Genomic DNA, 22,511 nt, shown 5'->3' on the forward strand with positions numbered 1-22,511 from the left:
GCTTGCTTGCTTGCTTGCTTACTTGCTTACTTGCTTGCTTGCTTCTTGCTCCCTCCCTCCCTCCCTCCCTTCCTTCCTTCCTTTCTTCCTTTCTTTTGCAATAGGATTTTGCTAAATTGCCTAAGCTGTGTTCAAAGATGGGGCTGTGCTGCTGCCATAGCCTCTCAAAGTGCTGGGTTTATAAGCAAGCGCCACCATGCCCAGATAACAATTGTTATTATCTGTCTTTTTTTATTATAATCATCTTCAGGGTTGTATGTTGTGGTTTTAATAGGCATTTCTCAATAACTAATCATACTGAGTGTCTTCTTGTGCTTACTGGCCATTTGATATCTTCTTGTGAGAACTGTGTATTCATATAGTTTACCCATTTTGGAAATTGGGTTGTGTTTTATTACTGAATTATAGGAATTCTTGGTTTATCCCAGATACAAGTCTCTTATTAGATATATTATTTACAAATATTTTATCCCATTCGGTGGGTTGGCAGTCTTTTTCACGTTCTTAAAGTTTTTAATTTGATGAAGTCAAATCTATTTTCCTTTTGTTATTTGTGTGTGTTTTAATATTCTAAAGACATTTTTAATCAGTAAAAAGTGGGAAGGTTTACTCCTAAAACATTCTTACTTGAGGAAGTTCCTTCTTTCCAAAGTACATATTTTAAGAAAACTATCCCACATGCAAAAAGAAGTGGTGAGCAATAATAGTTAATTATAAAATTGGGTCAGATTAATTACATAGAAGTTGAGTGGCCCATAAAAAAACATCGGGATCAGGCCAGGGACTTAGCTCAGTGGTTCTGCCTCCTGCCTTGCAAGCACAAGGACCCAAGTTTGATCCCCAGTAAGAAAAAAGAAAAAAGTCAGGATCAGTCTCTTACCTAATGAATAATGGTCCTCTAGTTGGACACAGTGGTGTGTGCCTATAATCCCTGCTACTTGAGAGGCTGAAGCAGGAGTATCATAAGTTTGAGTTTAGCTGGGGCAGCTTAATAAGATCTTGTCTCAACATAAAAATGGAGATGACATACCTCAGTGTTAGGCTTTTTAGGTTTTTTTTTGGGGTTCAATCCTTAGTACCACCAAAAAAAAAGGGTCCCAAACTGAACACAGTCTGACAACCTGCCTTTATATAATTCCCATATATTGGTTTTTAGAAAGGTTTTTCTCAGAATCGCAGAATCTTTTTATTTTTTCCCCAGATTTTTTTTTTTTTTTTTGACAGTATCTCCCTTTGAACTCACTGTGTAGCCCAGGCTACATGAGCTCATGTTGATCTTCCCATGTCAGCCTCCAGAGTGCTGGGATTACAGGCATGTACCACTACTCCCTCCCAAGTTTTATTTTCTTGAAGCTAAACATTGATCAGTGCAATCAAGTAGGTTGTTGACCAGTGCTATGAAACCGAACTTGGTGTGATGATGATGAAAACATGCATGCGCGCGCGTGTGTGTGTGTGTGTGTGTGTGTGTGTGTGTGTGGTGCTAGACATTGCACCCAAGGCCTTATGCGTGCTAGGCAAGCACTATACCACTGAACTCTGCCTGAAGCCCAAAACATTCAGTTTCTATACCATCCTATACAGCCATTAGCATTCTGAGATTACGGAATACTAGAAATGTGGCTAGTGCAACTGATAGAGAATTTTTAATTTAAAATTTAAGTGTCTACATGTGGCTAATTCAACTGACATACAGAAAAATAATTTAAGTGGAAATATCTACATGTGGCTAGTGTCTACTGTATTAAACACTGCGGTTCTAAATTGCTATCCTGGTCAGGCTCCCCTGTGTCACTGGTTTTTGTACCACCAGGACAGCAGCATCAGATCCATCTGGGCACCTGTACTGTTTCAGGCCCTACCCCAGACCCATGAGTCAGCAAGTTTTAAGGGTGGAGCCCAGCAATCTGGTTGAACTGGATTACCAGGTGATTCCAGTGCACTAACCTGGAAAGCCAGTTCAAGCTCTTCAAGGATTGTATTAATGGCATTGCTCTGACATAATCAGACGTGCATGGATTTTACCTCATGAGTTTCAGTAGCTTCGAAAGTTTGGCTACAGGAGAGGAAAAGTTTGACTGCCATTATTTAGATAACACATAAATATGGTGTGGTTCTAGAGAAATTTTAAAAAGTATTTGTCACCTACAGTTAAAAAGTTAGTGAACAGGAATTTACAACTAAAATCTCACACGTACCTTTATAGTTCTAGAATTAGAACTCTGGGCTCTTGATTGTCAGCCTGCTGTGCTTTCTAGTTATTAGGCTTTCATGAAATCGGCCCCACTGTTTGACTTGATGTCTCCCGGAAGATAAAAATCTGGTTCTGTGGCATGCATTTTACCCTATCCCCTTTGGGGGCGTTCCTGCTTGTTTTTCCATTATTTTCCCTTTGTTAGATTGCCTCTGTAGTCACAGTGCCCTGGGAATATCCCCCCTTTTTTAGCGTTTAACAGACTTCACATGTGTAGCTAGCTTCTTTTACTATGATTTTTGTCCTCTTTTGCTTGAAACTTAGAAGAGGAGCTGGCTTGTTCTTTTTCTGGCCTTAAGCCAGATGTCATAACTTCAGGCAGTGCCACGCTGCATATCTCCAGCAGTTTGAAATGGAGAACAAGTTAGAGATAAGATCAGCAGCTTTAGGTGATGGCATTGTTTCAAATAAACCATGCATGACCCAAAGCTTCCACTTCAAATGGGGAATGAAATTGCTTCATCCTTTGACAGCTTGCTCCATGAAAGAAATTTATCTTCACTTAATTGCTTTAGATCCCAGGAGGCTACATACAGTAATTTCTAGGAGGTAATTATATCAAATTTTTAAAATGTATGACTGTGGATGTAAATATGTAACTGAAGTGGACAGAGAGGGAGAAGGGTAGAGGAGACTTAACAGTCCTGCTGAACTTGCTGGTAGGTTTCTGTTTTCACTCTAGGAGTCCCATTGGGTCCTAGACCACTTACTCTCAGAATCTAGTGATTGAGGTACAGCACTGTTGATATAGTCCTGTGCTTCTAGGGTTAAAACACATGGTCTGCTACTGCTGTAGCAGGGTAGCATTTGCTCAGATCGTGAAGCAGGGCAGGGTCAGGCTGACTGGCTGGCTGGCTTCCTGCTGCATGTCTTCATCTGGTTCAGCTGGGCACAGCCTGCCTACACTGTGGGCCAGAGCCACCGGGGGTTCGGGTCAGTGGCAGCTAAAAACCAGCAAACTTGTTGATTTTAAAACATGACTATTTAGATGTTAAAGATAAACTTCCTGTAGATGGGGATAGGCTTCTTAATCTAGGCATGTTTGAATTTTCAGTTCTCTTTTCCTTTTATATTTGAAGAGTCTAAACTTCCAGTCTGTTGTTTTTACTGGTTCCAGCCACTACCTAGTTTTACCTCACATTTTTTTTCTCATTTTTGAAATTCCAGTTTTGTTTTGTTTTGTTTTTACCCCTACCTACTAAATAGCTGTATTTCCAAGTTGTAATAAAACAACTTCTAGAATGTCCATGCGCCTTTTCCACATGTGAACACAGTTCTCCAGGGTAATCTCTCACTATGTTTTGTTGCGTCTACCTTTAAGACCACACACTGAACATTAGACAGTAAACTCCACAAAACTTCTCTGACATCCCCAAGTGTCTAGTGTGGTGTTGTGTATCTAATGAGGGTATGTGAGTAAAAGCCAGTAAGGCATAGCTGAGCAATTTAGTTTACCAGCACTCCTCCCCTAAATACAATGGAGATCTGATTGGTGATGCAGGGAACTTTTGGAGTCTTTACTAAGATCAGTGAATACCTAAGCCAGGGTGATATGGGGGTAAGCCAGAATCAGTCGTGTGGTCTGACTCAAGCAGAGAACCCACAAAGCCAGAGACTCCCATTTTCCATCAGGCTCTGTTCAGGTCAGGTCCCCTGCTCACAGGGGTTGTTCTCCAAGTGTCCCTTGTCCCCTCATTCTCACTTATTTAGGTTCGGCCACACTCCTTAGCTCAGTCAGAGGGGAGTGTTGCCTTTTCCTTTAAAGAAACCTGACAACTGTAATGAGTAAGCCAGTTTACATTTGAAAAAGGTCATACTGGTATGCCTCTGAGGGAAATCTACAGCAAGTACTGTCACATCATTTCTTGGAGTCACATCAAGGGGTTTTTGACTGAATTACACTTTTGCTCACATCTAAAACAAGCACCTGAGTAGCATCCTGGAGGGGTCAGGAGGGTCAGGGTGTTTGTTCTACATATGTCTTTTGAAGAGAAAACCTTTCTGTGTATCAGTACCACCTCTGGTGGCCTCTCTGGAGTAGCTTTAGTTACCCTCTCTGTGCCTGATTATAGAAACTAAAAGAAGCTGCCCCATCCTGAGTTGAAACACATAGATCTACTTAGAAGTGTCTAGGGCTGTCAGGCAGGTGAAACAGGCCAGTATATTGTCCATCACCTGTCCGTCGGGGATTTGACTACCAGTGTGGAGAGATACCAGCTCTTTTTTAGAAGTTAAATCACCTGCAGTATTATTTTAACCTCCCTCCCATCCCTTAACATGAACCTACTAGTTCCTCAAGTTGACAGCTTATTTTGACAGCTTTGTTTACTACACCAAAAAGCTTCCCATAATCAGCTACCACTATTCAGGCCACTTATTTTTTGATACCTGGGATCGAACTCAGGTCTTTGTGCTTGCGAGGCAGACGGCAGAACCACTGAGCTAAATTCCCAGCCCGTGGCCACTTCTTTTAGGTTGGTCTTCTCCCAAAAGCAGAACATAGCTGTTTCTCTTCCTGTTTTACTTAATGAAAAGAGCCTAGTAAACGTATATTGGGTACATGTGATTTATTAAAAAGGATAATTGAATTTCTAGTGTCTTTAGACCAGAAATCCAAAGAAGGGCCTGGCCTTTTCAGAACTCAAGTCAACTTTGGTGTATTGTGTGTGTGTGTGTGTGTGTGTGTGTGTGTGTGTGTGGATTTCATGAATCCAGTTATTCTGATCTATTCTATTAAAGTTTGCCCCATAATAACTATCTTACAAAAGAGAGAGATTTGAACATGTGTCTTTTCCTCTGGAAAGGAGATTGTCAAAGTCCAAATAGAGAAATGGAAACTTTTCAGGGATTTAGGGTTACATCAGGAATAGACTAGAAGAAAGTGTTTTGGCATAGCTATTGAGAAGATACGAGACAAAGCAGGTAAGAATGAAGGTAGAAGCCAGGCTTGGTGTTGGATGCGTGTAATCCCAGCACTTGGGAGGCTGAGGCAGGAGGATCACTGTGAGTTCGAGACCAGCCTGGGCTACGTAGTGAGTTCCAGTTCAGTCTCAACTACATAGTAAGACCCTGTCTCAAAACAAAAACAAAAACAAAAACAAAACAAAAAAAGAAAAGAAAAGCAAAAACAAAGAATGAAGGTAGAGCTTGCTTCTCTTTCTTAGAGCTTACTCTGTAGCTGACTGCTATAAGCAGTAAGTCACTAGCCCACTTGTCTGTTTAAAATTAAATTAATTAAAATTTAGTTTTCAGTCACACTAGACACATTCTAAGTGGTCAATCACCACATGAGACTGGAGGCCGCTATATTGTGAAGCATTGTTATAGAATTTTTCCATCATTGCAAGAGGTTCTCTTGGGACATCTCTGCTTTGTGATAAAGTCAAGAAATATGACTCAATTATTAAGGTTAGTGATTGAGGGAATGAGCAAAAAAAGGGAAATGTTTAGACTGGAGGAATAGGTACTGGTGATCTAGTACACAGACTAATAATGTATATTTCAAAACAGCTAAAAATGGATTTTAAGTGTTCTCATAAAGAAAGGGTATGTGAGGTATGTGTTAATTAGCCTAATTTAGTCATTCTGCATTAGTTATTAGCCTGATTTGATCATTTCATAATATATGCATTTATGAAAATATAATGTTATACGTTATAAGTGAAACAATTATTATTTTTTAGTGAAAAATAAAACTTTGTATTCAGGCGTTGTGGTGTAGGCCTATAATTCCAGCTATTCAAGAGGCTGACGCAAGAGGATCTCAAATTGGAGGCTAATTTGGGCAACTTAGTGAGACCCTGTCTCAAAAAATAAAAGGTCTGGGGATATAGTTTACCACTCTGTAGGTTCCATTCTCAGTACTGCAGATGAATGAATGGGAGAAAGAAAGAGAGGGGGAGGCGGGGAGGAAAGAAGGAAAAGAGGGAAGGAAGAAAAAGAAAAGAGATCAGAGTAATGACAGGAAGGATATGGAGAGGGAGATACTGAGATTTGAATGGCTAAAGTCACCTTGTTAAGAATGAATCACACAAAAACAATGAATCACAGGAGGTGGACTTCAAAGAGTGGAAAATTAAAAGATTCCTATTGAGATAATTTAGGAGTGTATTTGGCAGGTTACAGGATATTATCTCTGTAAAATGATCAGTTTTTATGAGCTTGTATAAGAGACTTTTCTACTCTTATAAATATAATCTCTTTCTATACCTTTTTTCTAATCCTTTTCTTAATCTTTATCTCTGTACCACCCATTAGTAACACCTATTTTTCAATTCTTAATGCCTCATTTTTATTAATAAATATTACATCAGCAGTTTAAATGATACTTTCATGATGTGTTATTTTGCCTGATTCCCATTATAGTTGTATGAGACATTACCACATTTCGCAAATGTGCAAAAATCAAAATAAATTAGGGAAACTTAATTTATTTGAGAGTATATTTTAATAACAGGCCAAAACATAGATGTATCATTTAACATTAGATTTATATGCATATGAACTTCAACCATAACATACTAAGCATCAGGTTTGATTCTCTTTTGAGACAAGAGATAGGCAGTCCAAGGCTAAGTTGAATCTCCTACTTGGTTCTATCAAATTGGCAGATACTCACACCTCTCTCAGCACACTACACAACACCCTACAACAGTGAAGATGAGCCTTTAGAGCTTTCAATGATAGAAACAGCCCACTGTGCCTCTGTGTCATAGGTTCACACTACGGCCCTAGACTATGGTCCTAGAGTAGCGTTCCCTGACTTTTTGGCACCTGTGACCAGTGGAAGACAATTTTTCAGTGGACCGGTGGGGGGGTACTTTCAGAATGATTCAGACACATTATACTTTATATTATTACATTGTAAAATATAATGAAATAATTATACTGCTTACCGTCGTGCAGAATCAGAATCAGTAGAGCCCTGAATGTTTTTTCCTATACCTAGACAGTCCAATCTGGAGGTGATGGAGACAGTGATACCTGAAGTGAGTTGCTATATTTAATATACTCTGTAATCTTGCTTTGGTTGCTGTCACTGCAGAAAACCTTGCTTCACAAAGATAGTACATTGTGGCTGGGTGTGGTGGTAGCCTATGCTTATACTTCCAGCATTCAAGAGACTGAGGCACGAGAATTGCTGTAAGTTCAAGGCCAGCCTGGACTACATAGCAAAGACCCTGTCTCAAAAAAACAAGAATGAAAAAGAAAGAAAGAAAAAAGAAAAGTAGGGTGTTGGAAATGGAAGCAAGCCTTTTGTGGATTTTTGTGGCAATCTCAGTATATTTCACCTTTACTTTAATTCAGAATGTGTGGAGATTTGAAGTTGTCTGAGACATATTTTTAAGCCCATTGTCGTTTGCTTTCTCAAGCAGTTGATCCTCTTTTAGCATAGACAAAGTTGACCCACCTGGTTTATTCACAAATGGGTCACAGATCCATTCCTTCCCAGTTTGTAAGGTAAGTTTGCCATCTACTTTTCTAGATTTCCAAAGTGACCATACCACTTTATATCAGTCTGAGTTCCACCTTTTCCACATTCTCACTAATAATTATTTGCAAACTTTTGATTTTTGCCATTTGGATGGGTTTTAAATCATATCCTGTTTCATTTTGCATTTTCCTTATTACTAGATAGGTTAAGCATTTTTGATATGCTTGTAACCCATTTGAAATTCCTCTTCTTTAAACTTAATTTAAATTAAATTTGGGGCCAGGCTCAATGGCACCATGCCTGCCGTGAAAGTACAAGGGTCCTGAGTTTGATCCCCGCTAACTGGGGGGAAATTTTAATTTAAATTAAGTTTGAGGCAGAGTTTCACTGTGTTGCCCAGGCTGGGCTTGGACTCCTTAGCCTCTTGCCTCACCTTCCCAAGTACAGGAACTACAGCTGTATCACTCACTCACACACACACACACACACACTCACACACACACACACACACACACACACACACGTGTGTGCTTGCCACATTTTATTTCTGTTAATTCCATATTCATGTTGAGCATGGTGGCATGCATCTATAATCTCAGCACTCAGGAGGCTGAGGCAGGAGGATTGCCATTAGATCTAAGCCAGCCTAAACTGCATAGTGAGTTCAAGGCCAGCCTGAACTACAAAGTGAGCCTATCTCAAAGTAAACCTCCCCACAAAAAGAAAATCTATATTCTTATTCTGTGCCTATTTTCTCTCCACTACTCCTGATTGGACGGTCATATTTGTTAAGTCTGAATATAAATCATTCGTTGGCTCTTTGCATTGCAAATCTGTCAGTCTGCACTTAAACTATTAAATTTTTGTTTGTTTTTGTTTTTGAGACAGGGTCTCACTATGTAGCTGAGACTGCCCTGGAACTCACTGTGTAGCCCAGGCTGGTCTCGAATTCGCAGAGAGCCTCCTGCCTCAGCCTCCCAAGTGCTGGGATTACAGCCGTGCACCACCACACCCAGTTTAAATTTATTTATACTGTTTCCATGTGTATAGAAATTATCAGCTATTTCCTTTATGGTTATGTCTTAGAAGTTTTTCCTGGGCCTGGGATATAACTGCATGGTAGAGTGCTTGCTCAGTAGGCAGAAAGCTCTGGATTTTATCCCCAACACTACAAAATAAAAAATGAGATAAGAAAAGAAATTCTTTGTAGGTGTGCAGTATTAGTCATGTATTATTAATTGTTGAAGCTTCTTGATTGTATAAAATTTATTTATTACACTAGTTTCTGCTTTTGTGTATAGTTAAACTTTTCCTCATAAAACAGTTTTTTTGTGGGGGGTACTGGGGATCAGACTCAGGACCTTGTACTTGTGAGGCAGGTGGCGGAACCACTGAGCTAAATTCCCAGCCCCTCATAAAATAATTTTAATTAAAATAAGAGCATTAAATACATTTTTAATATGCTTAAAGATTTACTGTACAGATAGTTGCCCTTGGCCAGGCGTGGTGGTGCACGCCTGTAATCCCAGCACTCGGGAGGCTGAGGCAGGAGGATCACTGTGAGTTTGAGACTACCCTGGGCTACAGAGTGAGTTCCAGGTCAGTCTCAACTACATAGTGGGACCCTATCTTAAAACAAACAAAACAAACAAACAAAACCAAATAGTTGCCCTAATCATAAGCCAATTTGGTGGAGAGTACAAGGGTTACTTTTGTCGTTGGATCTTTATTTGCAAACCACTTTGTTGTTAAATTAAAATATTACCAGAAGTTATTGCAGTTTGACTTAGGAAAGGAAAACTTACCTACCTGGAGGCCATAGGAATATGTACCTACATTTTTTTACTTCTAAAAGTTTTACTTTTACTGTGTACATTTACACCTCTGTCCCATCTAGAATTTATTTCTGTAAATTAGAATTTTCCTATGCAGTATTTTCCTATACAGTCAGTGTTTTTAGTTTTCTGTTCTAGTCTACTGATTCAGTGGGCAGGTCAGTGTCACCATTCTGGTTCCTTAAGTCCTAAAATTAGTAGGGAAAATTTCTCTACTGTCTTTGTATTGTACAGAAGCATCTTAGCTCTCCCACCCCTTCTTCTAGATGAAATCAAACTTTCAAAATCAACAAAAATCTGTGTAGGGATTTTGTTTGTAATTGTACTAAGTTCAAAGGTTAATTTGGAGAGAATTACTGTATATTTTTACAATATTGAGTCTACCATGAACATGATACCATATACTGTTATTCAAGTCCTCTTTTATGCCTTTTAAGGATGTTTTATAATCTTCCATGAAACTGTATGAGATAATTTCAAAATTATTTCTAATTTCAATATTGTATTTTCTAGTTAACTAGTAATAATGTGAATATGAATATTTCTTTTCCTTGATATTATAGCTGCCAGTCTTACGGAATTGTCTTCATCATTTCTGTAACCATGGCCATAATAGCAGAAATCCTTACTTTGTTTCTAACTTTAATAGCATGATTCTCAAGTTGCACCATTAGACTTGATATTTGCTGTAGATTTTGCTTTTTGTTTTTGTTTTTTGGGATAGGATCTCACAATATATTGAACTTGAACTAGCAGTGCTCCTGCCTCACTCTTCTAAGTGCTGGGATTATAGGCATATAGCACTTTGCTATGAATTTTTCTTTTTTAATTTTTTTGAGACAGAATCTCGCTATGTAGCTCAGTCTGACTTTGAACTCACTATGTAGTCCAGGCTGGCCTCAGACCTGTGGTAGTCCTCCTGCCTCAGCCTCCCGAGTGCTGGAATTATAAGCATGCGCCACCATGCTTATAGATTTATGATAAATATCTTTCACCAGCTTGCCATAGACTTCTGATAAATATCTTTCATTAGGTAAAGGGGGTTCTGTTCTATTTCTAGCTTTCAGAGGTTGTTCTTCGGTGTTTTTGTTTGTAGTTCTGGAGATTGAACGGGCCTTCACACTGCATTATATTCAACATGGTGGCTACTAGCTACATTGAGCACTTGAAATGGGCTGGTGCAGTGAGGAAATTTTTCTTTTCTTTTCTCTCTTTTTCAAGTACCAGGGATCAAACTCAGGACCTTGTGCTTGTGAGGCAGGCGTGGCACCACTGAGCTAAATCCCTGGACCAATAATTTTTTTAATTATGGTAAAATATACATAATATAAAATTTACCATTTGAAAATGGGCATAAGTAATCCTAGCACTTGGTAGGCTGAGACAGGAGAATCTCCACAAATTTAAGGCCAGTTTAGGCTACATAGTGAGTTCAAGGCGAGTCTGAACTACATAGTGAGACCCTGCTTCAAAACAAAATTATCCTTAGTTGTTTTAAAGTGTACAATTTACCCCACTCCCTAGCGCTTGATTATCTTTGTTCTACTTTCTATCTCTCTGAATTTGCTGAGTCTAAATACCTCATGTAAGTGGAATCATTCGGTATTTGTCATTTTGTGTCTGGCTTATTTTCACTTAGCGTTTGTTTGTTTGTTTGTTTGTACTGGGGATCGAACTTGGGATCTTGCACTTGTGAGACAGGTGGTGGAACCACTGAGCTAAATCCCAGCCCAGCATGTTTTTAAGATTACATCATGTTGCAGCATATATCAGAATTTGATTCCTTTGTATGGCTAAGCAATATTTCATTATAGACACACACATTTTGTTTCTCCATCGATTCATAGGCACATAGGTTGTTTCCATTTTTTGGTCATTGTGAATAATGCTTCTGTGAACATTGATGTATCAGTATCTGTTTGAGTCCCTCCTTTTAGTTCTTTTAGATATGCACCTAAGAGTAGAATTGTTGAATTGTATTGTAGTTCTACATTTCACCCTAATGACCTAATGACTGTGTCCACCCTAATGACTGTGAAGTAGTATATCATTGTGGGTTTGATTTACATTTTCCTAATGACTAAGGCTGTTGAGTATATTCTTGTGTATTTACTGGTCATTCGCTTATTTACGTCAAATAAACATTCCTTCTCATCATCTGTCCCATTGTTTTGTTTTGTTTTTTATTTTGATTTTTTTGTTTATCTTTTTTTTTTTTTTTTTTTTTTTTTTTTTTTTTTTTTTTTTGTTTTTTTTTTTTTTTTTTTTTTTTTTTTTTTTTTTTGCTTCTTTTTTTGTGGTACTGGTGATTGAATCTAGGAAAAGCTCAACTACATCTCCACCTATCTTAGCTTTCTCATTGCTGGAACAGAATATCCAACACTCACAAGTTAAAGAAGGAAAGGTTTATTTTAGCTCACAAAAAGGTTCCAGTCCATAGTCACCTGGTTTGAAGGCAGAGAGGCCTGGCAGAAGAAAGCAGTTCATGGCACGGTAGGCAGAGTAGCAGGCTTCCTTCTTTCCCTTTTATTCCATCCAGGCCATAAACCTATTGGTTGGTGCCACCCACACCTCCTGTGGGTCATCCCTCTTCAATAATCCATCATCCACACCCAGAACTATGCTAAACCAAATAGTGGACAATCCAGTGTCACACCCCCATGATCCAGTCACTACCTAACAGCCCCACCTATGAGCATGTGAGACTTTGGGAGGATATCTAGAAATAAACTATAGCACCAGCCCTTGCTATTTTGAGACAGGATCTTCCTGAGTTGCTAGATCTCGAATTTGAGATCAAGGAAAGAACTCTGTAATTTGGGGGCCAAAGAATGTGTGATTACTGAAGAGATTAACACCATTAAAAGAAACTGAATACTTTGTACAGGGACAAGAAAGATGCCATGAGAGTATCTCAGGAGTCAGTAAGACCCTTCCCGTCGCAGCTTCCAGAGTATAAAAGTGTCAGGTTGGTTTGTTTGTTTGTTTGTTTGTTTGTTTTTAGAAGACAGTCCCTGAGACCCCTGCTTGAAAAACAGGGAATCGATTCTCTGGGATTCATTTCACCATCCTCAGCCATCCAGACACTCAGACACTGCTGCAGCCTTGGTTCAAGGGGGCCTGTTTACTGTTTCTACTCAGAGTAGACCTTGGCATCATCCACATGATACTGGTGTACTGTCATGTGGAATTTAGGAGTGAGGTCAGGAAGGCTTCCACCCAGATTTCAAAGGGAGACTTGACAGGCCAGGCAAGGAGGTGCTGAGAGGGCAATGCATGAAGCTCTGGGAATGAAGCCAAAGATGTGGTGGAGATGCCCGGAATGTAGAACATCTGCTGAAGAAAGCTATGGGCTGTGAGCAGAGCCAGCTTAAGAATGAAGTCATATGTGCTGCAACCAGCAAGTCCATTGGGGTGGGACCACCCAACCCCTTTGGAACTCACATTTTACTAGCATGTACTCTAGGTGCCAGATATGGAACTACAGGGCTTAATGTTTGCCCTCTTGAGTTTTAGTCTTGCTTTTGGCCTAATTCTTTTCTGTTCCCCTATTTCTCCCTTTTGGAATGGGAATTCCTGATGACTAAGGCTGTTGAGTATGTTCTTGTGTATTTACTGGTCATTTGCGTGTACTGTTGTACCTTGTGCTATTGTACCTTGAAATTATGCAACTTTTCAATTTTTATAGATGTTTACAGAGCTCAGAGTTTTCCTTGAGTCCCAGAAGAGATTTGAACTTGGAACTTCTGAAAAACACTAGAACTGTTAAGACTTTCAAGATGGGATTATTGCATTTCCAATTATAAGTGGAATAGTTGTGTTATGTTCAGTGGAATTATGAACTTGCTGTTGTCTTGATTTGGAGATTGTCTAGTTTTAGAAGATTTGTTTGAGTATGAAATAACAAGGATTGTTAATCCTGATATGTCAGTTTCATTGGATTAAGAAATGCCCAACAGATTATTGTGGCACAGCCTTGGGTACTATATGTGGTCCCTCACCCATTCCTTTCTGGCACTGTTTCTCTGTTCTGCTTCCTGGCTGCCATGAACTGAGCAGCATTGCTCCATCACACCCTTCTACCATGACCTCCTGCTTTGGAGCCTACCAGCCACATACTGAATCTCCTGAAATGTGAGCTGAACTAAACCTTTTCTCCTTTATATTGAGGGTGTTGAATATTATGTCCAGCAACAGGAAAGCTGACTGATAACACCACCTGCCCTCCCAGTAGCCACTCTTCTCATGAAAAGAAACTGGAATGTTTCTTGTATTTCAGAAATTGACTAGCCTGGCAGCAAGCCCATTCCCTAAAAATGATTTTTTTTCCACCTTACAATACCCCCACCCTTATGCTCATCCCTTTCCTGGTGCAAAGATAAGTTCTTTGTTACACCATTTGGGTTTTCTCACACTACAGTTGATTAGTTACCACACCACCAGAATGCCTGTGCTAACCACTTGGGTGTTCTGGTGTCAGAATTTACAAGTGTCCCAACTGCCCCACCTAGCCTCCTAGCTCTCCCCTCTCTCCTGGATTGTGCTGGAATGATATTCCTCTTGAATTTCAGCGTGTGCAGTCTGCCTTGGGTGGAGTCTTGAGTTGTTCTCAGGAGTGCTGGTAATGTCTGGCCTTCGGTGCTGCCAGAGGCAGAAAACTGGCCTCTCCTCAGTTTAAAGCACATATTTGGATTGTTGGGGCAGTGTTAGATGGAGGGTGGAGTGAGCAAATACCACTCTCTTCCTACTGTGATTTCAGAAAATGATTATAAAGCAACCTAAGTGCAAATGAAGTCAAAAGAATAGAGTAGTGCCCCTTAAAGACAGCAAATGAGCACAACTTGCCTCCTCTCTCTGTCCCCCCCCCACACTTTTTTCTTAATTGTTCTGTTCTGCTTAACTTTAGTGCCGTTTCAGAGCAAAGAACCTTTGTTACACTATCTTCGTGCTCTCCTGGAGAACTCACCACTCACCGGTAGTCTGCTGAACAAAAGCTGAACTTTTTCCTTTAGACAAACTGTTGAGTTCCACTTCCCTGTCTGCTGTCCTTCCAAGAAGAATATAGATAGGGGACTAGAGATGGGAGGGATGGCCAGTGCCAAGATTCAATCCTTCAATTGGGGTGTTCGGTTTCAGAACTGGTAGTAAAATTGTCTATAGCCATTTGTCAGTGAAAGGAATCTCATGCGCCAGGGATTTAGTGCAGTGGCCTTGCAAGTGCCGGGTCCTGAATTCAATCTCCAGTACCAAAAACCGAAGAAGGGAATCTTGTGCCATCAGATCACCTCCAGTCCTTCTTTCCGTCCACCTCCTTCCCTTGCACAGCCTAGTATCTCCATGAAGTTTAGACCATATGGCTTTTATGAATATTGTCTGGAGTCTCCTAACATGAGATTTTGCTGTCCAGTGCACAGTACCACAGGGCCTGTTCCTCCCCTCACAGCAGCTCTTCGCCACTGACCAAGGTGGCGACTGAGCCTGTGTGTGTGGCCAGAGTCAGTGATGAGCCTCCCACCCAGGCTTGGGGAAACCCTCAGCCAATGTGGTTCATGTGGCAGCAGCCAGACATGCCAGAGATCCTCATACCTTCAGGGCTATGGTGTAACAGCTAGCTTTATGTGGTGGCATTGTTTAGTGTTGGTTGACTTGGCTTCTCTGTCCCCACCCTGTGTGTTTAAGGGAATCTGGCCATTGCCCAGTAGAGAAGCTGGCATTTGCAGAAAGTGGCTTCCTGCCACCTCTCTTGTGTAGAAGCCAGGACCACCTTCCATCTCTACTTCCTACCCCTGTGGCAAAGACAGGGCCCCTCTGCCTCCTGCTGTGGGGTTTCAGGTTGCCTAGGATCAGGATGAAGCTATCTGCCAGGTTATCTGCCCAAATAAACATTTATTGTTTATAGGACGTGTTTCAGCTGCTCTGGCTGGTCCCACTGGTGAAATCGTCTAGTTTCTCAGCATTTTAAGCTAGTATGTGAGGCTGATATCCAGACACAGAACTACTGGAGCCTGAGATGCGCTAAGTGACTGGCCAATTCTGACTCAGCTTCACCATTGCCCCCTCCCTGCCCACTGCCAGAGCCAACTGTATATCTCTTGTTCCCAGTCCGGCCTCCTGAGTATTGAAACTGCCTCTGTATTGTCAGCATTTCTTGCCTTTAGAATAAGCTAATATTATAAAGCGGGCAGCTGAAGACTTCTTTTAGGAGACAAAGCCAGCATTTTGACACCTCTTTACTTTATCATGACTGAGGATGTAGTGATGTAATTGATTTTCCAACATTTTACAACAGAGTTAAAAGAATTTTAGAGCTGGCCATGGTGGTACACGCCTGTAATCTCAGCATTTAGGAGATTGAGGCAGAAGAACCACTGCAAGTTGGAAGCCAGGCTACATAGTGAACTCAATGCCAGCCTGCACTACAAAGCAGGGCCTGTGTCAAAAAACAAAAACAAAAACAAAAAAACAAAAGAATTTTATAGTGAGCTCACTTTCATTTAACATATTCTTTGTTGTTTTACTGTACTTGCCTTATCATTTTATTCCCCCATCTATGTATCTGTCCTTTTTTTGTATTTTTGTTGTCAGTACATTTTCTTTCTTTCTTTCTTTCTTTCTTTCTTTCTTTCTTTCTTTCTTTCTTTCTTTCTCTCTTTCTCTCTCTCTTTCTTTCTTTTTTTTGAGACAGGGTCTCACTATGTAGTTGAGACTGACCTGGAACTCACTGTGTAGCCCAGGCTGATCTCAAACTCACAGTGATCCTCCTGCCTCAGCCTCCCGAGTGCTGGGATTACAGGCGTGCACCACCATCCCTGGCAGTACATTTTTTCTTAATCCATTCTCCTTCCCTCCCTCCCTCCCTCCCTTCTTTCTTTTTCTTACAGTGCTAGGGATCTAACCCATGACCTTGTGCATATGAGGCAAGCACTTTACCACTGAGTTACATCCCCAACACTTTATTTTGAGACATGGACTTAATAAGTTGCCCAGGCTGCCCTCAAACTTGTGATCCTCCTGCTCAGTCTTCCAAATAGTGGGGATTGTAAACATGTGCCATCACATCTGGCTTGCTTGTTTTCTTTAATTAAGTTGTTTGCTTTCTTATTATTGATTTCTCCATGTATTCTGAATACAAGATTTTTGCAGAGATGTTTTGTAATTATTTCAGTGTTTTGCCTGCTTATTTGTTTTTTTAACTATCTTTTAGTGAATAAAAATCAAATTTATTAGTTTTTTAATTACTATATGAGGGCTAAAAGACCTACATCATGAAGATATTTCACTTGGTTTTTCTCTAAAGGCTAAAGTTTTCTCTTTTACTTTTAAGTCTGTGATCCATTTTAAATTAATTTTATATATGGTATAAGGTAAGGATTAAGTGACAATTCCCTCAAATAGTTTTTTTTTTTTTTTTTTCATACAGGGGATCAAAATCAAGTCCTTGCGATTGCGAGGCAGGCACCAGATCCACTGAACTAAATACCCAGACCTCCCTCAAATAGATATTCAGTTATTTTAGCACCACTTATTGAAAAGGTATTCTTTGCCTCTACTGGATTGCTTTAGTTTTTTTGTCACATATCAGATGAGCATTTAAAAGGAGTATTTCTATGTTCTTCATGAGTTTATTTAAACAATTCTTATAACAAACTGGAATTATAATTAGTAGCAAGTTTAATTTGTCATCATTTTGGAAAGAATTGACATCTTAACAGTATTCTCCCAGTTTATGAACATTGTGTAGCTTTCCTTGTTTGTTTTTGTTGTTTTTTGTTTTTTTGGTTCAGTTTTCATTCTTTCTGTTTGGTTTTGCAGTACTGAGAATGTAATCCAGGGCCTTTGCACTGAGCTATATCCCTGGCCCTTCCTATTTATTCATTCATTCATTTTAAATTTAGCGGTAGGGTCTTACTAAGTTCCCCAGATAAAACTTAAACTTTCAATCCTTCTGCCTCTGCCTCCCAAAGTGTTAGTATTAAACACATGCACCACTGTGTCCAGCTAGCTTTCTTTTTACATAGGTCTTCTTTATCTTGCAGCTTTTATCATTATAGTTCTTACACGTTGTTGTTGGTTGAGGTTATTCTCAAATACTTTTTACACCATTATAAATTGAATTCTTTCTGAAATTTTTAGAAAATCTTTTGCTGTTAGAATATGAAAATACAGTTGACTTTTGTATAATAATGTATTCATCATCCCTAAATTAGTTCTTACATAGAGTTTATTGAAGTAATTTGTAGATGCCTTTAGATTTTCTGTTAAATGATCATGTCCTCTACAGAGGCCATTTTTTCTATTTTTATGCTTTCAGTTTTTCTTACTTTATTTTAAATTATTTTTCTTCTCTTTTTCCTGCCTTGTGCTTTTGTTGTTTCTAGTTTTGCAGCACTAGAAATAAGATCCAGGGCTTTGAACTAGGCAAACACTGTACCACTGAAAAAGAGTTCTGTATCTTACTGTTAAATATAATATTAACTAGAGAGGGGTTTTTTGTTTTGTTTTGTTTTCCCTTCAGTACTAGGGATCCAATTCGGAGCCTTGTGCTTTGTGAGGCAGGGGGTGGAACCACTGTTTAGTTATTTTAAGAAACTAGTCTCACTATGTTGCCCAGGCTGGCTCAACTTCTGAGTTCTAAGCACCCTCCTGCTTCAGGCTCCCAAGTATTTGGAACAACAAGTGATTACAGCAATATCCTGCTCAACCATATCTCGACTGTTTTTTTTCATTTTGTTTTGTTTTGTTTTTAATAGATGTCCTTGACTGGGGATGTAATTCAGTAGGGATGTAGTGCCTGCCTGACAAGTGCAAGTTCCTGATTTCAATCCCTGGTACTGGGGGGAAAAAACAAACAAACAAACAAAAAGGAGCAAATTTAAATAGATGTGCTTTATCATACTGAGGAAGTTCTCTTCTGTTTCTAGTTTATTGAGAGATATTTCTTTTTAGCTTTTGTTTTTGAGACAAGGTCTCAGGATAGTTTTATGTTGGTTTTGCACTCACTGTGTAGCCCAGGCTGGGGTTGAATGCACCATCTTCATGCCTCAGACTCCTGAATGCTGGGATTATATATGAACACTGTTTTTAAAATCATGAGTGGGTTTTTAATTTTGTCACGTGCTTTTTCTATATCTATTGAAATGATCATACAAGTTTTTATTCTGTTAAAATACTGAATTGTACTCAGTGAGTCTTTGTTTTGTTTTTTTGACTTTTTGAGACAGAGTTTCACTACATAATTCAGGCTGGCCTTGTACTCACTACATAGCCCCTCAAACTTGTAGTGAGCCTCTTGCCTCGCGAGTGCTGGGATGATTTATGCTACCACACCTGGCTTCTGAAGTTATAAAAATAATTTAGACTATTTCTTAGTACTGTTTGAGTTTACATAAAAATTAAGCAGAGCCAAACGTGGTGGTGCATGCTTGTAATCCTGGCACTCTGAAGGCTGAGGCAGGAGGATCTCTGAGAGTCTGGACTACATAGTGAGTTCAAGCGCAGCCTGACCTACATAATAACACCCTGCCTCAAAAAACTAACAAAAATTGAGCAGAAAGTACAGACGCTTCCCATATACATCTCTCTTGCCCCCTCTACAATTTGCCCTTTTATGAATATCTTGCATGAGTGTAGTACATTTGGTACAACTGACAGATAAATATTAATAATTATTGTTAACTAAAGTCCATAGCTTACATAAGGTTTCATTCTCTGTGTTGTACAGTTCTGTGGGTTTTGACAGATATGTAATGTATCTACCATTAGAATATCATACACAGGGTTTGAGTTGGAGGCACTTCCGACGCTCAGCAGTGCAGCGGGCCACTGGTTTCTAGCTTCTTGGCCTGGCCTCACTCCCAGGCAGCTGCAGTGGCAGTGGTGCCAGGGGTGGTGCAGAGGAGCTGATCATGGAGCAGGAGCAATGTTTTGTTTTGTTTTTGAGACAGGGTCTCACTATGTAGTTGAAACTGACCTGGACCTCACTGTGTAACCCAGGCTGATCTTGAACTCACAGCAATCCTCCTGCTTCAGCCTCCTGAGTGCTGGGATTACAGGTGTGCACCACCATGCTACCTCCTGCTTCAGCCTCCTGAGTGCTGGGATTACAGGTGTGCACCACCATGCTGGGTTTAAGCAGCAACAGTTTTTGCAATATGTGGAAGCTGTGATGCTTTGGGAAACTGCAGTCCTCAAAATGCTGTGGCTCTTCTAGATGGTGAGACAGGTGACAGCATGTTAGGGAAAGCAACCATTGCACTCACTAGGGGAGTATCGGTTCGGTATCGCTACTACAAAGAGTACTTTTTTGAACCAAAGAAAGTGAAATTATTATTGATGATGGGCAATTTAGAATCCACAGTGGTGTTGAAACTCTGGATTGTGGGTGGCTGACATGCCAGACAGAAAGAAGATTACGTTTATATTGTTCTGAAAAACCAAGAACAAATTTTAAAACTCTAGATTTAGGGTAAAGCTTACACTAGAGGGTCCCAAGGAAGATGATGATAATGGGGTGTCTCCCACTCTTCTTCATAAAATGTCTAATACCCTGGAGATAGCCGTGATAAGTGACAGCGAGTTCAAGTGCAGGCACTCATAGCCAAAGTGTGGGTATGGCCTACAACCTGACTGTTGGACTGAGTACAGCATACAGACCTTGGAACCGGATAACCTAGAACTAATCTTTGATTTTTTTGAGGAAGATCTCAGTGAACACGTAGTTCAAAGTGATGCCCTTCCAGGACACGTGGGCACAGTGTGCCTCTTGTCATCCACCATTGCAGAGAGTGGGTGGAGTGCCGGGGGGTCCTTACCCTTCCTATCATGAGCAGGAATTCCAAGAAAACCATAGGCAAAGTGAGAGTTGACTTTATCATCATTAAGCCATTAATGGGATACAATTGTGATATGAAATCTTCATTTTCCAAGTATTGGATGCCAAGAATACACTGGATGTTGAACACTGAGGTGCAGGGCACTCAACAACAGCCACCTAACTGTCTACAGCTCAAGAAAATACTGTTGCTTCTTTAAGAAATGCTGCTACTCATGGTGCAGCTTTTGTAGAATTTGATGTCCATCTTTCAAAGGTCTTTGTGCCTGTAGTATATCATTATCTTACTTGCTGTTTGACCATGAAAAAGAAATTTGATGCTAATCCAGTTGAATTATTTGAAATTCCAGTAAAGGAACTATCATTCAGCCAACTCCAGTTGTTAAAGCTTTCTCATGTGACAGCACTAAAATCTAAAGATCGGAAAGAATCTGTAGTTGAGGGAAAAAATTCCTTTTCTGAAAATCAGTTATTTTCTTCTCTTAAGATGGTTTTATAGTCTTTGCCAGATGATGTAGGGTTTAATATAGAAATAAAGTGGATTTGCCAACAAAGGGATGGCATACAGGATGGTAACTTTCCAACATATTTTGACATGAATCTGTTTTTTGGACATAATTCTTTAAAATGTTTTAGAAAACTGGGAAGCCAGGGATTTAGCTCAGTGGTTCCACCGTCGGCCTCGCAAGTGCCAGGACCTGAGTTCGATCCCCAGTACAAAAAAAAAAAAAAAAAGATAATATTCTTGCTAGTAAAGATGTAAACATGAGGGCTGGAGATTTTAGCTCAGTGGTTCTGTCGCCTGTCTCACAAGCACAAGGTCCCAAGTTCGATCCCCAGTACCAAAAAAAAAAAAAATGTAAACATAGAAAACTCTGGGAAGAGGAGAATTGTGTTTTCTTCATTTGATGTAAATATTTGTACAGTGGTTCAACAAAAAGCAGAATAAATATCCAGTATTATTTTTGACTCATGGAAAATCTGATATTTACCCTGAACTTATGGACCTCAGATGTCAGACAACCCTCATTACAATGAGCTCTGCACAGTTTAAAAATCTTCTGGGGATGATTGCACATGGTGAAGACCTGCTTAGAAACCTATCCTATATTCAGGAGGCAAAAGCTAAGGGCCTTGTCATAGTCTGCTGGGGCGATGACTCCAATGATCCTGAAAACAGAATAAAGTTAAAAGAATTTGGAGTTAATAGGATATATGATTGGATGCCTGAACAGCCAAATATATTCCAAGTGGAGCAGTTGGAACACCTGAAACAAGAATTACCAGAGCTTAAGAGCTGATCATGTGCCACTGCTAGGCATTTTGCCCCCTCATCGCTGTGCAGGGAGCCCGACGACCATGTGGATGTCAATGGCATTGATAATGTGGAGAACGCTTAGCTTCTATTGTGCAGACTGTTCAGTGGTGGCTCTTCTGGGTGTTCACTTTCCATCACTGAGCATTGTTTATCTCTGCCTTTTGGGTTTCTCAGTCCAGTGAAGCAATATTTTATTCTTTCACTACAGTTCTTACAAGATTTTCAAGTATGCTATTTGAATCACTTGGCCAAGTATAATTGCCAGTTGGTCTCTACAATGAGAAAATTTATTGGTTGGTAAATATATTTTTAACTAAATAAGCCTAATGTAATGTTAAATTTATATTAAAAACATAGATTTTTGAAATTAGCTATATAAATATCATATTTACATTTCTTAGCTTTTTATTTGATCAGGTCTCAAATCTTTAGCCCTTGAGGAAAATGACTACTCATAGTTACACCTGACCATGGGAAAAAAAATACCTCAAATGCATGCATTTGCAGTGGTGATTCCAACTGCACAAACCTTTGTGCCATCTGTGTATATAGGCTTGTTTTTTTTTTTAAACTTGGATTGACATGCACAGAAACCATTTTCATTCAGTATGAGCCTTGAGGGTACTGCCATTTTTTCCACTTAACCAAACCAGCCTGGGGGTGCACCTTGGAATTTGTTTCATCAATCTTTCAAGAGTTATTTTGCATAAATGTTAAAATTTTTAAATGCTGCAGGGTAATTTAACATGAACTATTAACAAAAAGTGTGTATTGCATTATTAATAGAGTAGATCACAGTGTATAAATCCATTTTGATGCACGCTTTAGGTTTTAAGCAT

The 22,511-nt window shown here is 39.7% G+C and overlaps 1 protein-coding gene and 1 pseudogene across 2 annotated transcripts in view; both read left to right on the top strand.

Annotated features, from left to right (window-relative positions):
* Smg6 (SMG6 nonsense mediated mRNA decay factor) overlaps positions 1 to 22,511 on the top strand; it is a 234,931-nt gene that overhangs the window by 146,335 nt on the left and 66,085 nt on the right. The gene's annotated exons all lie outside the window — the stretch shown is intronic.
* Positions 14,708 to 21,677, top strand: LOC104875015 (annotated as a pseudogene).

The sequence above is a fragment of the Fukomys damarensis genome, unplaced genomic scaffold (genome assembly GCF_012274545.1).
Source record: "Fukomys damarensis isolate Sample0158 unplaced genomic scaffold, DMR_v1.0_HiC HiC_scaffold_13, whole genome shotgun sequence".
In the NCBI taxonomy this organism is placed as follows: Eukaryota; Metazoa; Chordata; class Mammalia; order Rodentia; family Bathyergidae; genus Fukomys; species Fukomys damarensis.